Below are 15000 nucleotides of genomic sequence, written 5' to 3' on the forward strand. Positions count from 1 at the left end.
AAGAACCGTGCTGTAATCCATGTTGGTTTCAATTCCAGTCATCATCCCCTGGGACTGTCTCAGTAAGTAGGACAGTAGTTTACTTTTATGTGACGTATCTGGTCAATTCAATGGTCAGTTGAACAACAACACATTCTAGTTAGGATTTAACCAGATGTTCTATGAGTGAAGCTGTAAGGAATGTTGCACAGTTTAGGAGTAGTAAGTTGTAAAATTAAACTTAGCTATCTGATGAGTCCTAGAGACATAAATTAGTCTCTTATTAATTAATTGTTGTTTTTATTTGTTTGTGTTAAACACTAGCTATAGGAAGTAAAGCCTAAGTATCCTTTTGCCACCGAAATGGCTAAGCCACACATGACCTCCATCCATCCATCCATTTTCTACCGCTTATCCTGTATTTTAGGGTCACGGGGGGCTGGAGCCGATCCCAGCTGTCATTGGGCGAAGGCAGGGTACACCCTGGACAGGCCGACAGTCCATCGCAGGGCCGACATGTAGAGACAGACAACCATTCACACTCACATTCACACCTACGGGCAATTTAGAGTCACCAACTAACCTATCCCCATCTTGCATGTCTTTGGACTGTGGGAGGAAGCCAGAGGACCCGGAGAGAACCCACGCTTACACGGGGAGAACATGCAAACTCCACACAGAAGGAACCCGGGCCGACCCGGGAATCGAACCCAGGACCCTCTTGCTGTGAGGCGAGAGTGCTACCCACTACACCACCGTGCAGCCCACACATGACCTTATAAGTACAAAATATAGCTTTAGGATGGGGTGCCTGGCAACCTCTCTCTCTCATTGGAGAGGAAGAGAATACATTTAGGTGACAGGATGAGCGGGAAGAAGGCCGATCAGGAAGGAGAGCGCTTTAAAAGAAAGGCGCATGGCAAGGAGAGTTTAGATTTCCTTAATTCGAGGGTGAGAAAGGAGCTGCCTGGGAAACCACATATATCTTCAAAGTAATAGTCAGAGCCTGAAACAGACGTTGGTCCACCTGTCAGGTGGATGGTTCATCCCAGCAAAGGAGAAGTGCTCACTAACGCATATTTAAGAGAGAGAGAAATAGGCCTTTTGTGTACGAAGTCTTAGATTTTTAAATTCCAGCTCATGAAAAATTGGAGCAAAAACAACAGTGTTATGTATATATTTTTGTTTTGTAGTGTAGGAAAAGTGCAGGTGTATTTTATAACATCAACAATGGCTGAATTCCAGTAAGGGGATGCCCTGGTGTTGTGTATGCTGGCTCACTGGAATAGCTTGCTAACACTTAACTCTACTCAGCCATTGTTAATGTTATCAATTTCACTTGTGCTTTTCCTACTGTGACATGTCAAAACGTCTACTGTGACAAAGGCAGATTAGCAGGTAGATGTTTCAAATACATTTCCAGCAGATGGCAGCATTGTCTGACTATTTGACCCCCTAATCATTAACTTGCCTGAGCTTTTCTCAACACGGTGCTTCTGTTTCGTGTGTGTGCCTGTGAGCAAAGCAAGTGTGGGTATGCCTCACAACCTTCTGCATTTTGATTATTTTTCAATTTAATCCTCAGTCGAGGCAACACAGTGAAGACGGGGGGGGGGGGGGGGGGCATGTTGGAGAGATACGAAGAGGAGACCAGGGAGGAACGAATGGATTGGAAAAACCGAGGGAGGGAGAGGAGATACAAGATGCTCTGACAGCCGATAAAATGCAAAGACGGGGGCAAGGGTTTTTTCAGAAGGAGAGGATAAAAATATAAAAGGAGAAAGGTTGGCATCAGTCTCCTGTTACACTGCAGGCCCACCAGAGGGTTGAGAGAAAGACAGGCAGAGCCATGGAGATGGAGAAAGGCAGGAGCAAAGAGTGAAAAGTAAGAGTGCAAGCAAGCTGGGAGCGTGAGGCGAACAAGAGGATGGGAGGGATTGGTGGAGAGTAGCTGTGGCATACCTCGGAGGGCAAGAGAAGAACTCAGTAATAGAGCAAAGACAGAAAGGTAGAATGAGAATAGAACCAGTGGAGAATGAGTGCTGTACAAAGCATACAAAGCAAGGTAAGGAATTTGTGTGTGTTTTGTTCCTTGATTATCTTCAGCATTCCCAGGTGAGAAAAAATGAAATGAATGCAGCTAAAAAATACAGAGGGGAGGGTTAGTATGGATGGAGAGGAAGGGACTGGAGAGTCAGAATTCAAGGTACATACTGTATTACTGTATACAACTAGCAGAGAGTGAGAGGGAGAGAGGGAGGAAGAGGTGGTTAGGAAAAGACAGACGGCAGCAAGAGAGAGATTGGGTGAGGAGGAAACTCAAAGATATGAGTGTATGGGCAAAAAGGAGAAAGGAGTTTAAATAAAGCGAGAACTGTTAAGGTAGGGTTAGTGTGGAATGGATGCTCAGAGATTATGGACAAGTGTTAAGTAGTGGGAGTGATTTGAAGTTGGGTTCGAGAAATATTAAGACAAAGTAAAATCGTAGGAAGGGAGGGAGGAGAACTGCAAAGGAAACCAATTTTGGAAAGACATAAGGTAGGGGTATAGTACATGGACGGACAGGAAACACATAGGGTAGGAAAGAGGACCAGAAGCTAAGGAATGTATCTTGTAAAAGAGGACGAAGGAGAAGGAAACAAGGAGGGATAGAAAGTAGGAAATGCAGGATGCATGTAGAGTGGAAGTAAAGTCAGGAAATAAGTAGTGATGTCCAAATGAAGCTTCGTGAAGCATTTTCTTTATTTTCTGAGCCCAATAGATGGCACTCTCTGTTCAACAAAGGGTTGAAAGCAATGGAAATGTATCGGCCTTCAACCCTTTGTTGAACAGAGAGCGCCATCTATTGGGCTCAGAAAATAAAGAAAATGCTTCACGAAGCTTCATTTGGACATCATAAGCATGGGAAATTCAGCCATCAGTACAACTTTTTGTGAGCCAGAGCAGAGAGACAAGGAAAGATGTCAGAGCCTTGGTAAGTAAAAGATTAAAGGAAATCCAAAGAGTAGAGAGGACACAAAGGGGAAAAGGGGGAAGTAAGAGTTGAATTTGGGGATGGCAAGAGGGAGCAGAGATGCATGCCCTCCTGCTCAATTGGAGTGACGAGAAGTTTGAATGAAAGAGGAAATAGGGAGAGAGGTGGGAAGAGGTGATTAAATGTTCCTGCAGCGAGGATAGATGGATACATTACATGCAAAGAGGGATGCTCATCCTACAATATATAGTGTTAATCACACTGGTGCTGATAATGAGATTGGTCACATTTTGATTGCCTCTCAACAGCTCCAAACATGCCAACGGCTGCTTGCCTAGCAGCTAACAATGCTAATAATAGTGATAACAGTGCAACATACGAGCACAGCACTGGTAGAAATAACAGTGTTTACCCGCGGGGGAACCGGAGGGTGGGAGCTACGCTTACGCAACGACGATGCTATCTCAGCTGTAACCGCCATACCGCTAGCTAGGCTCTTATGAAATCCGTTTTTACTTTTTCCAGATTCTGTTTTTTTCCTGCAAATTCCGTGTTTTCTGTTTTCTGTGTTTTTCAAAATTCTGTGTTTGTCTGTCAGTTCTATACATTTCCATACATGAAATGTTGTTTTACTGTGTGGATGGAGTTTCAGTGCATTGAGATAATGGAGGTATAAATAGATGGAATAGTGGGAATTCTGTCCACTTTCCACTTTCAAACAGCTAATGCAGGAGTGGTAAAGCAAATGAGCAGGGGGCCAGAAAATTGACTGATATTTGATTGCAGAACTGTTGTTGGAGAGAGGACATTTGTCAAAAGCAAAGTGGATGGAGGGGTTTGACTTTTTGTGAATCAGATCCAGCAGATACATAAAGAACAGAGGGATGAGTAGGAGGTGGTGGAGAGAGAGAAGCAGAGAAGGGAAGAAGAGGGAAGGGAGGTGTAAAATATATTTCGGTAAGTTAGTGCCAGTAGATGCAGGAGAAAGGATCCTCTTCAAGTGGGTCACAGAGGCTGCAGAAACAGACATTCATCATACATGACAGCACAGCATTGTGTATAGGTGTGTTGGTGTGTGTAAATCTCTCCATTGTTTCTTTTGCGTTTGGTGAAACGTGTGTGTGTGTGTGTGTGTGTGTGTGTGTGTGTGTGTGTGTGTGTGTGCGTGCATATTATAGTAAGTCAAGCAGCTTTGACAGGGCACAGATGCTGCAGCAGGTGAGGAGAGACTGTTCCTTCTCCATCTTTCATACTTCTTGCTCTTCCATTTTTGTCTTTTTCCCCATTCATAAGTTTTACCATCTCTTGCTTTCTCCTCTCTCCTATCTCATTTTAATATTACCACTTCACTTCTCTCTCCCCCCCCCCCCCCCCCACCCACACTCACTCTCATAATGTCTGTTTCAATTTGCTATTTAGCGACCTTGTAGAACCCACAAAATGCATCGTAATCACAACTTCAAGGATACAACTTCAAAATCTCTTATTCGCCTACTATTGAAAGGTAGAGGCTTGCCGAAAAATAGATACATTATTGGTTGCACCAGTAAATATAAAATAAACCAAAAGAAAAAAAAACACAATACTTTCTTCATGCCAATTTTATTTTTAGATTATAGAAGCACACATTTGAATTTGATATTAGACATGAAATGCATATTGAGATTATGGCTTTTAAACATTTAATTTAATTATCAATATCAGCAGTAGATCATTTTAAACTTTGGGAACAATGCATTATATTGTTATTACTAAGAAAATATTATCACTATACCAGAACTAGAATCACCAATACTCTACAGATACTATTTATGATTAAAAGTGGCTAATGAACCGTCTTATAGGAAAGGGCAATGTGTTACCAAGTCAACCAGTATTCATTTTCTGCTATCTAACTATAAAGTAAATAATATCTGTGTGTGTGTGTGTGTGTGTGTGTGTGTGTGTGTGTGCATATTTTGGGAGACATTGTATTTCACACTTGGCGGTTGGATTGCCAGGGACCCAAGGACGTGCCATGACAAAGTTAGAGAAATTTGTTCAATATTTAAAAACTTTGAATATTAAAGTCCCAGTCGGCAAGGCCGGCGGATCGAGGGCACTCTGTCAGATTTTGAATGTTTACAACTCTCACGCTCCTCCCCCACGACCACCGAGATCCTTCCCCTTGACTTCGTGCCCTTTGAAATCCCTTAGATCACGCCACCTTTGGAACGCGGGTCCAATAGTGACTCTGGTTTTATCAAGGGCACCGTTGCAATCTTTCGTTTGTTCCTTATTTTCCTTGGTTGTTTTTTCCGCCTCCCCCCTCCGATAGTGGTACGACCCGAGGGCAGAGGGGCTCTGTGTGCACGAACACAGCCCTGCGTGCTGATTGGACAGGATGACCCGGGCTTTGTTGATATTTTGCAAACAAACAACAGGCTCAACGTGCACGTAGAGGCGCGTTTTTTTTCCTAAACCCGGATGATTTATGTTGTTCTATCGGAGTGTCGGCTTCGGTGAATATGATCAAAAAAATGTTGCCTACTGGGACTTTAACACGCAATATGGCTCACTGACTGCAGTTCACTTTTGCTGCTGGATGCTGGATTTACAACCAAACTCTCTTTCACTTCACTGGAATGAATGAGCATTAAGCAGTTTCTGCAGTGCTGCAAGCTGCACCTTCGGAGGTCAAGCCATCGGCCGGTTCCGAATGGGCAAACTCTCCAAATTTCTCCGATGCTGCAGCAGACATCCAACTTGCATGATTGTTTTTGAACAATACAGCAGTTAAAAAAATACTCAACCAACATTTAGATTTTTGTGGGTTTTGTTATGTCAATAAATCCTCCACAGCACACTTGACACAAATATCCATCCATAGCATTCATTACTGCCTATGCTAATCTGCAAAACTCCATTGATCATTTGAGTTAAACTTAGCTTGATAAATGATGTTTGCTTTTAAGTAGAACCTTGTTTAGATGCTCCCTTTGTGACAATCCCTGACCCAGTTTAACTTTCGGTACCAGTGAGACATTAAATACAATCCAGGATGTCCAGTTTGAGTAACAGATCAATGATTTTCGAGGCTTAGTTGGCTTCAAATCACTGCACAGCAGTTTAGAATACATAGCTTACAAGGATTTACAACCACAACAGTAATTTACCAGCAATGTAGGTCTGCATGTATTTAATTGGTCACTGCATTACCTTGCCTATGTGATGTTGTAGTCATACAGTTGCAGTTGAACAAAGTACAACTTTTTTGCTGGATCAACCTGCGTCCATCCATCCATCCATTGTCTACCGCTTATCCTGTATTCAGGGGTCCCAGCTGTCATTGGGCGAAGGCGGGGTACACCCTGGACAGGTCGGGATCAACCTGCGTTTTTAAGTTAAAAGTAGATTTGTTTTTGTTTTTTAAAGCAGCCGACTTGCTCCACTCGTTAAAACGTACACCTCCCCAGCCAAGCACCTTGCAGACTTGTTACATTCAGTGGATGTCCAAAGGAAATGCTAATCCCGAGTGTCAGGCTCACAAACAGGTAGACTCAGTGATGCAGACCCAGACTCAGGCAAAAGGTTCAAAGTCGTTTATTGAAGCTGGTTCGGCGCACGGCAGATCAGTCCAACAGCCAAAGGTATCCAAAAACACAAGGCTAAGTCGAGGGTCAAAACACGAGAGACGATGCACGAGGGAAACCACTGGAGCGCTCACACTGGGGTGAAGACAATCTGCCACAGAAGGGAAGGGAGATCTTAAATACACTAGAAGGGGAAGTTAACGAGACACAGGTGGAAGACATTAGTGCGGGGACCAGCAATCTCATGAGCGGGAATCTTGACAGGACATGGGGAATGACAACAGACTATCAAAATAAAATAGGAAGAACGTTTACCCAAAGACAAACTTGAGGGTTCCTGACACCAAGTGATCACAGAGCATCCCATTAATGTTCACTCTCTATCCTGCCCTTTTCCTCCTCTGGTTCTCTTATCGTTCTGCCCTTCTGTTATTCTCTCTAGTTTACTTTCAGACATACAGTGTCAGCAGCAGCAGTCCCCAGTGCCGTGCTATCGCTCTCACTTCCTGTTGTACTTCAAATGAACTGCTCTGAAGGTAACAGTGGTCAGGAGTCAGGAATCACGCTGAAATTCCGCGAGAAAATAATGAAGACGCTGCGCATGCGAGTGTGTGCGCTTATGTAGCCGTGCACTTGTGTGTGTGTGCGAGTGCTTCTTTTCCCAAACAGACTGGTATAGATTGATAGAGCTGCAAGTGGAAACAGTGGCATACAAGCTTTACAACTGATGAAAAAGGACACGAGGACACGCCACTGTCAGGTGGAGACAATGCAGATGATGACTGATGGACAGAACAACAAGATGGGACGTGCAAACAATCACTTTCAAAGAAGTACACTTCTGAATGCAATTGGTAGCGCTCAAATATTAAAGCTTTAAATGTTGAAAAATGAAATCTGACATAAAATATAGTTAGAGCTGCAGTAGGCAAGAGTTAGTGCCATCTCTTAATCTAAAAAGGTGAGATTCAAAAGACAGCAGCTTGTCATGTCCACTAATGGAGACCCTGTAAATTTGCCGTATTTATCCAAATTAAATTCCTCTGCTGAATATAGACTCCATTGGGAAAAGTTCTGCAGCAGCAAGTGACAAATTGCAGCTTAACAGTCCTGACTTCTAAATGGCAAGTGAGCACGCTATCCCCCAAAAAGCTGATATGGATCTCTCTCTCTCTCTCTCTCTCTCTCTCTCTCTCTCTCTGGCATATTTGGTATTCAGTAAGTAATCGCTGACTGGCCGGGCTCGTGTAGCCTGCCATCATAAGCTTACTGACATTGCATCATCAGGAGTCATTAAGTTGCAAATCGCCTGGTGCATCCATAAGACCTACACATATTTATGAATATAAAATGTGTCAATTGTGATGATTGTGTGCAACCGCTGCCTTGTATTATGACATGACAATGTTACACATTGGACCAAGATCTGACTGAGTGACTGAGAATCTCCTCTTTGTATCGGGGATACTCAAAGCTTTGGGGTCCAGGGATGACGAAGGCCAAGGAACCCCTCATAATTGTAACAGCGATTAGGCATATGTTGAATATATGCATATGCCTACTATTTGTACTCTAAATGCCATTGTAACTACAAGCTTGCATTCCCCACCTTCATACAACAGACATGTTTTATGTTAAAAAGCAGAAAGCCATTTCAATTTGATCCATGCTAATACCAATTCAACTTGACAGCATTCATACTTTTCAAGTTATTGACCTCGAAACCTTTCAGAAAATTAACAGGAGCAAAACTGGCATAGTCCTCATAAATCCAGATATTTAAACCCACCAGTCTGAGGCTGATTTTCGGTTGGTGTTTCATCTTGATTATAATGAACTTATTGCTCTGTCTCAGAGTTTCTACTGGCCTAAGCTGACGTGGGTGGGAATAATGGACACAATGTGCCCAATTTATTATTGGCACAAATCCCATCATTCGATATAAAGTTTTTAATTATGCTGCACAATTTTATTATATAGCAAATTATTTTGCTGACCCCCTGAGGGCCACGGACCCCTGGGGGGCCCTACTATGAGAAGCACTGCTCTGGTAAATGATAACTCTCATAGACATAGGGGGTGCGTGTTCAAAATTAAATAGCAATGACTAAGTGTAAGACATTGAAAGGCTGACTGGCAGTGGATTGTTTGGGGCTTACCTGAAATTGGTTACCTCAAGCAGATGCCAACCTAAATGGCCTCAATTGAAGACCCAACAACAGCTCAAGAAATACAGCTACACATAAGCAGGGAACAAATTTACACACCAACGTCTGTTTACAGGTCCTGAGCCTTTTGTAACTCCACAGAGATCTGCACAATGTCAGTTAGGGCTGAAAACTGCATCATTTAACATGTCTCTGTGTGGCGTTAGAAAGGAGGCTGGTTGTTCATCTCAAGGCTACATTAGCTGCTACTACAATTTGCGTCAATAAATCAAGCATTTTATGTTTTATTACCCCCACCCACGTTAGATGCGAGTCAACAGAACATTTTTATATGGTTGTGACAAACAGAAATAACTTAATTTTTAAGTTGAAGCACTAACTGAAAGTAAGGTTTTGCCGCTGTTTTCGGAAAGCTTTTAAGATCAAGTAAAAGTATGAATGCTGTCAAGTTGAGTCCGAATACCATTCAAATAAAAAAGATTTTCTGTTAAAAAATACATAAATGGTAAATTACTTGCTTTGGAACCAGTTGGTGGGTTGTACGAGTTTACTCAAGGTGTTAACAGATGCTGAAATGAGAAAACACATTCATTATTGTATCAACGTTTCAGGACTTGCGGCATTTGTTAAGTGGTGACCCGGAGAAATTGCAGTTATGCGTTTGTTCTACATTTCCTCTTTTAGCAAATCAACTAAACCCATGATGCTGACATCATGGCCCTGATACAGTACATTACCTTTTCTACTGTCTGTTTATAGCTTCAATTTCAATAGGTTGGTTTTGCCAGCGTTTCCTCTTTACTTTGGTTTATAAATAGCCCTCAGCTCATAACATTACATTATAGAGCTGCCCAAAGTTGGCTTGCCATAGGGTTCAATTAGGCCCGCCAGATGTTTCTAAAGAAATAAAAAGATAAATTAGTTAACGAGTGAGGTAAAGAAAAAAATGGATGGCAGAGACAGTGGAACACGAACTAAAGGCATTTTAATGAAGGGAATCTTAATGGGATCTTAGCAATACAATACAATGTTTTTGGTCCATGGCTCACCATTAAGTTTCAGTTTTGGCTCTCCAAAGGAAAACGTTTTCACAACTCGGTTATAGAGGATATTTCTGAAACCAATGCTTACCACATGTTTTCATACTGAATATAAGTGCCTCCTCATGTTCATATACTGTGTACATACTCTTTGATTGTACTTGTATTGAATTTGAAGCTTGTGGCCAGCAGGATGTAGATTCTGACCACATGCAATAACAATCCAAAATATGTATGCCCTTCTTATTGATGTCAGTTTAAGTCTTTCCTGCTATCCTGCCATCAGGATACGTGTAACAAGTGGTCGAATAGCCTATAGGTATCAAAAGGGAAATACCTCTTTTGATTTATTTCCATTGTACAACAGGGCTGCACAACAAAATGCAGTTTAGCCCCATTTTTGCCACATAAGAAAAATACACACTATGTGGGTGGCATGCGCAAATGAACAACATTAGGCATGTGACAACTATTGCCTACAGCTAAGCCATGCGGAGAGGTGGCAAGGAAGGATTAGAAGAGACAAGTAAGCATAATTAATCCACGATCTGTCGCTGACCGATCTGTCTTCCTTGAAAGTAACCATAGTTGTCAAAACATGTTTGCTATGATCTATAAAGTAACTCCTCTGGATTGTTCGAGCTGTTTGCAGTGGAGGAAACAGGGCATGCTGAGAGTTGCTGTGACTGGAGCAGTGAAAGGAGTTCTACCTGCAAGAGAAGTGTTTTTTGTCTGGCCGATATTGACTCGTTGTTAATTTGAAATGTGTCCCACAGTCTGCGCACTTTTCTCAACAGTGACTTCCACTGGGATTTGCAGTTTCATTTCAAGAGTCCAGAGGATTTGGGGTTTGTGTTTACTCTGAAGTGTGTCAGCCGGTCTCTATTGGATTGATCCAGATCTACAGGGATGCTCGATTTGTAGGCAGTGTTGTTTTTTGGCATGGATCTGCCACACCCCACTGAAAGAATCTGATAGGAGAAAGAGAAGTGATTAATGTCGTTCCACAGGTCCAAAAAAGAGTTGTCATGGTAAGTGAACAAATGCATGGTGAAAATCAGTGTTCTCCCTTTGTTTCCTTTTTTGGGTGTATTGTCTGCCAACATCCCTGAAGTGCCAGACTCATTCAGCTTTGATGTGCCCTTGCACCATTTTGCAATTGGGTGAAGACAAATTTGTGTCCTTACAAGAAGAACAGATTGGAACTGCAATTCTTCAATTCTGCATCCACCCTTTACCAATTAGGGGCATTTACAATTAAGAAAGGAAACAACCTAATTTGCATCCATTCTGTCTGTCTGTTGTATCCATGCCAGTAAGAGTCAAATGTATTAAAAACCTACATCTCTATGTTGAAACATGATCTGCAATGTCTTTGGTGTCCTCTACTAAAAAGAGTGTGATGCTAGGTATAATGGCTAAGGCTTAAACTTAAAGCCACTGAGGGGCTGCTAGACGGGCTGGCTAACAAATAGTACTATGACTAAGGAATTAGCTGATGCGCTCGTCGCAACGTTGCACCGCTCCATAGTGTTTTGAACAAACAGTCGAAACTCTTGCATCTTGCGTTTAAGGCTTGTTTTCTTGCTCTCCGCGGTAAGAATAATTTGTGTCCATTTGGTTCCAAACCTTTATCAACATCAGCCAGCACATCGTCGCGTTTCTTTGCGTTCAAAAAAACTATAAGTGTTCCTCCGACTAGCAACACACACCTGTTACCCGTCGAAAGGTCCCTACCTAAATATTCACAACACAACTGTGACACCTGGACAATTTGTGTCTAACACACACCATACACAGAAACGTCTCTCGCAGTAGGTTTGGTGTCCTAGTGTGTGTAAAAATGTGCTGACTGTCCTGTATAGTTCTGAGGCTCCCTGCAAAACCCCTTACGCCACTTCTTATCTCTCACATCCGTTTCATCTCGCTCTACTTTCTCCATTGTCCTTGTTTCTGCCAACCTCTCTTTTTCCCTACTTCTTACTTGATTTATTACCTCAGTAAACATTGTAAATATGAGTTGGTCTCAATCGCTAATGTGAAGTCTCCTTCAATACAGCAGGATGATGATTTAATGATTATGGTTTCATTTAGGGTGTGGCTACCTTGGGACTGACAGGTTGCTATCATGGCCTTGTCTGCTTCTGGGAGATCTCTGTGTTCACTTTAACCCCTTTACAGTGTGTTCTCACTTCATGAAAGTTAATTTTTAAATGTTGCTTACCAAAAAATTTCTTTTTCAGAATTGTACTATGCTAAACCCTATATTGTAAAAACAAGATGGCCACAACCAACGACAAAGATTCTGATGGCCAAAATGCCCAACCCAAAACTTAAAGCATTCTTACAAACCAATGGGTGATGTCACGGCTGCTATGTCCACTTCTCCATTATAATCTGTTTACTACACAGATCAGACTGATTGTGTCAGGCAGAGAAAAGACCTGTATGTGTTTCTGTCGAACCAAAGACAAATGGGCCTGGACAGTAAGGGCGTCCAATTAATTTGACATCCAGGTGAGGATCCTACTGTCCAGCCACAAAAAGGCAGGAGTGAGCAATGTGGTTCTACGATGTGGGACAAAAATTATGCCAACAAAACTGAGCCATTTAATCTGGCCAAAAGAAAAACAAGATATTTCAAATGGAATACTCAAATACATGAGCAGAAAAAGCAAAAAACAAAAAAAGTAGAGATGTTCGTTACCCAGCACCAGCATATTTTTTTTTATGAATTTATGCATGTACATTGTGATGATTGCTTGTTAATCACCAGCCAAGAACACTGGCACATGCCTTGGGGGGTGATTCGACAGCCCAGATGAAGCTACAGAAATATTTGTGCTTGCATTTGTGATAAAAGGTTGTCTGTGTCATAGGCTACTGAAATCAATAATCAATAATCTATAGCAAGATATCACCGTCCCATCTGAGCTTCACAATCACAATATCTGTTCTGTTTGCTACTGTTAGCAGTAGGGTTAGCAGTGTCTGTTCTTTGCTACTGTTCTGTTAGCACTGGGGATAGCAGTGTCGGTTATATGCTACTGCTAGTAGTGGGGTGAGCCGTGTCTGTTCTATGTAGGGTTGCCAACTCCCTGGAAAATAAATAAGGGACACCTTATTGGCAGGGCCAATGAGATTGTCTTCACCCTTCCTGGCGTAGTGAATCTTTTTAGCCGATTTTTGTATGTGTGAAGCGATTTTTTTAACTATTTGACTCAAACAGAATAAAATAAATATCTGTCCTGCTTAACTTAAAACTGTATACATTAATATAAAACAATACAAAGCAGAACATAGTGCAAAATGAATGCAATAATTTATCTATTTAATGTAACCTACTCATCTAGCAGTTGTACTTGTTAATTACACAGAACAGACATTCATTGTACTTTCCCATATTAACCATAAACAGAGGGTTACAATACTAGTGGACAATAAATTGGTCTAGGAGTCCCCTAGTTTTGGTGTCCCTTGTGTTTCATGTGTGCCCACCACTGGAAGCATGTTGCTTTAGGTCAGTTAGTCCACTATGGGCTATGGAAAAAGTCCAGCGGCACACAGTGCAGTGCGCTTTATAGAGGTTATTGCGCACTTTTTCCACCCATGTGTTTCCTTCTTCCCATTCCTCTCTGTATTTTTGTTTTATTCTAGGAGGAGTAGTTGCATTGCTGCTAGGTGTACCGCCCAAGACCTGTAAAGCACTGTCGGCGTCACTGTCGTCCATGCCGCTTTGTTGTCTTCCGGTATCTTCTCCGCAAGCAACAGTACCTCGACCAATGAGATCAGTGGGATTCTGGATTGTCATACTTGTGTGTGAGTGTGCTGTGAGCTCATGGGTCAAAGAACAGAGGCGGAGAATAACTTTACCGTAAATGTTCTTATAAAGCGCCATGTATTCCATTGACATTTTACACACTATTTTTGATTCTCACGGTAATACGGGTCAAAGTGCATCCCTTTTCAGCTCAAGATGGGACGTTTTGTTTTTGTTTCTGAATACGGGACGATTCCATTTTTCAAGGGACGGTTGGCAACCCTAGTTCTATGCTACTGTTAGTGAGGTTAGCAGCATCTGTTCCATGCTACTGTTAGCAGTGAGGTTAGCAGTGTCTGTTCTGTTTGCTACTGTTAGTAGTGGGGTAAGCAGTGTCTGTTCTATGCTACTTTTAGCAGTGGGGTTAGCAGTGGGTTCATTGGAAATACGCTGCACAAATTTGCTACTAATCCTTGGTCATTCATGAGTGTATATCAATACCCCATCTTCACTTTCTTTCTACCTGACTTGTTTAACATAATACTTGTCCGCTTAGGAAAAAATGTTCACTGACAGGGAAATAGATTTTTTTTTTAAGAACAAGTAGTAAAATTGGATTTGAGTAAAATACTATATGTTTTTGACCAAGGATAGCCGCTACATCTGTGCTCACCTTCTACATACATGTTACACAAGTAATGGGACCCGTACACCCACTTGTGCGTGCGTGTATGCACGCCCAAAAATGTCAACACACATTTAGATATTGTTTCATTCTTTGTTCCGGAGGCTGTTTGACATCAGACACCTGATCTTTAATAACTTTAATCAAATGTAATGCGATATAATGACAACATCCAGAGGGAAAGATCACATACGGTATTCTGTGTGTGCGTGTGTGGGACTGCCTTGGAGGCCCTATAAAGTGGTGTGATTGCAGGTGTAGTCACAGCAATCATCTCCCACACTTTTTCAATGTGTTAAAAGTGTGTGTGTGTGTGTGTGTGTGTGTGTGTGTGTGTGTGTGTGTGTGTGTGTGTGTGTGTGAGTGAGTGTCTTCTTCTGCTCCTAGATTATTGCACTTTGTGGACTGTGAAATGGCAGGTTAATGGGAGCCGCTGTGCCCATCTCATCTGTTCCTGTAAAGAAAAGCATGCGTACACAGGGTCTCTCTTCTTGGGAGACAGACTATGTAAATAAGGATCAGGATAAAACAAATACACTTTAATGATGCAGGGCAGACAAGGATATTCTACTGCTTCTACTACTAAACTCAACTGCGTCCTTATTACTCACTTCAAGCAGATGAAGCTGTACAAAGTGCGAACATTTGTATTTTCCATGTTATATTAGTAAGGTCACGTGAAATGGTCATCATTTTGCAGATGACCATGGATTATTACAGTTATCAACAATACAATTCAATTCAATTCAATTTTATTTATAGTGTCAAATCACAACAGAAGTCATCTCAGGACACTTAACACATTGAGCAGGACTAGAATAC

Source organism: Eutrigla gurnardus (assembly GCF_963514095.1).
Source record: "Eutrigla gurnardus genome assembly, chromosome: 3".
NCBI lineage: Eukaryota > Metazoa > Chordata > Actinopteri > Perciformes > Triglidae > Eutrigla > Eutrigla gurnardus.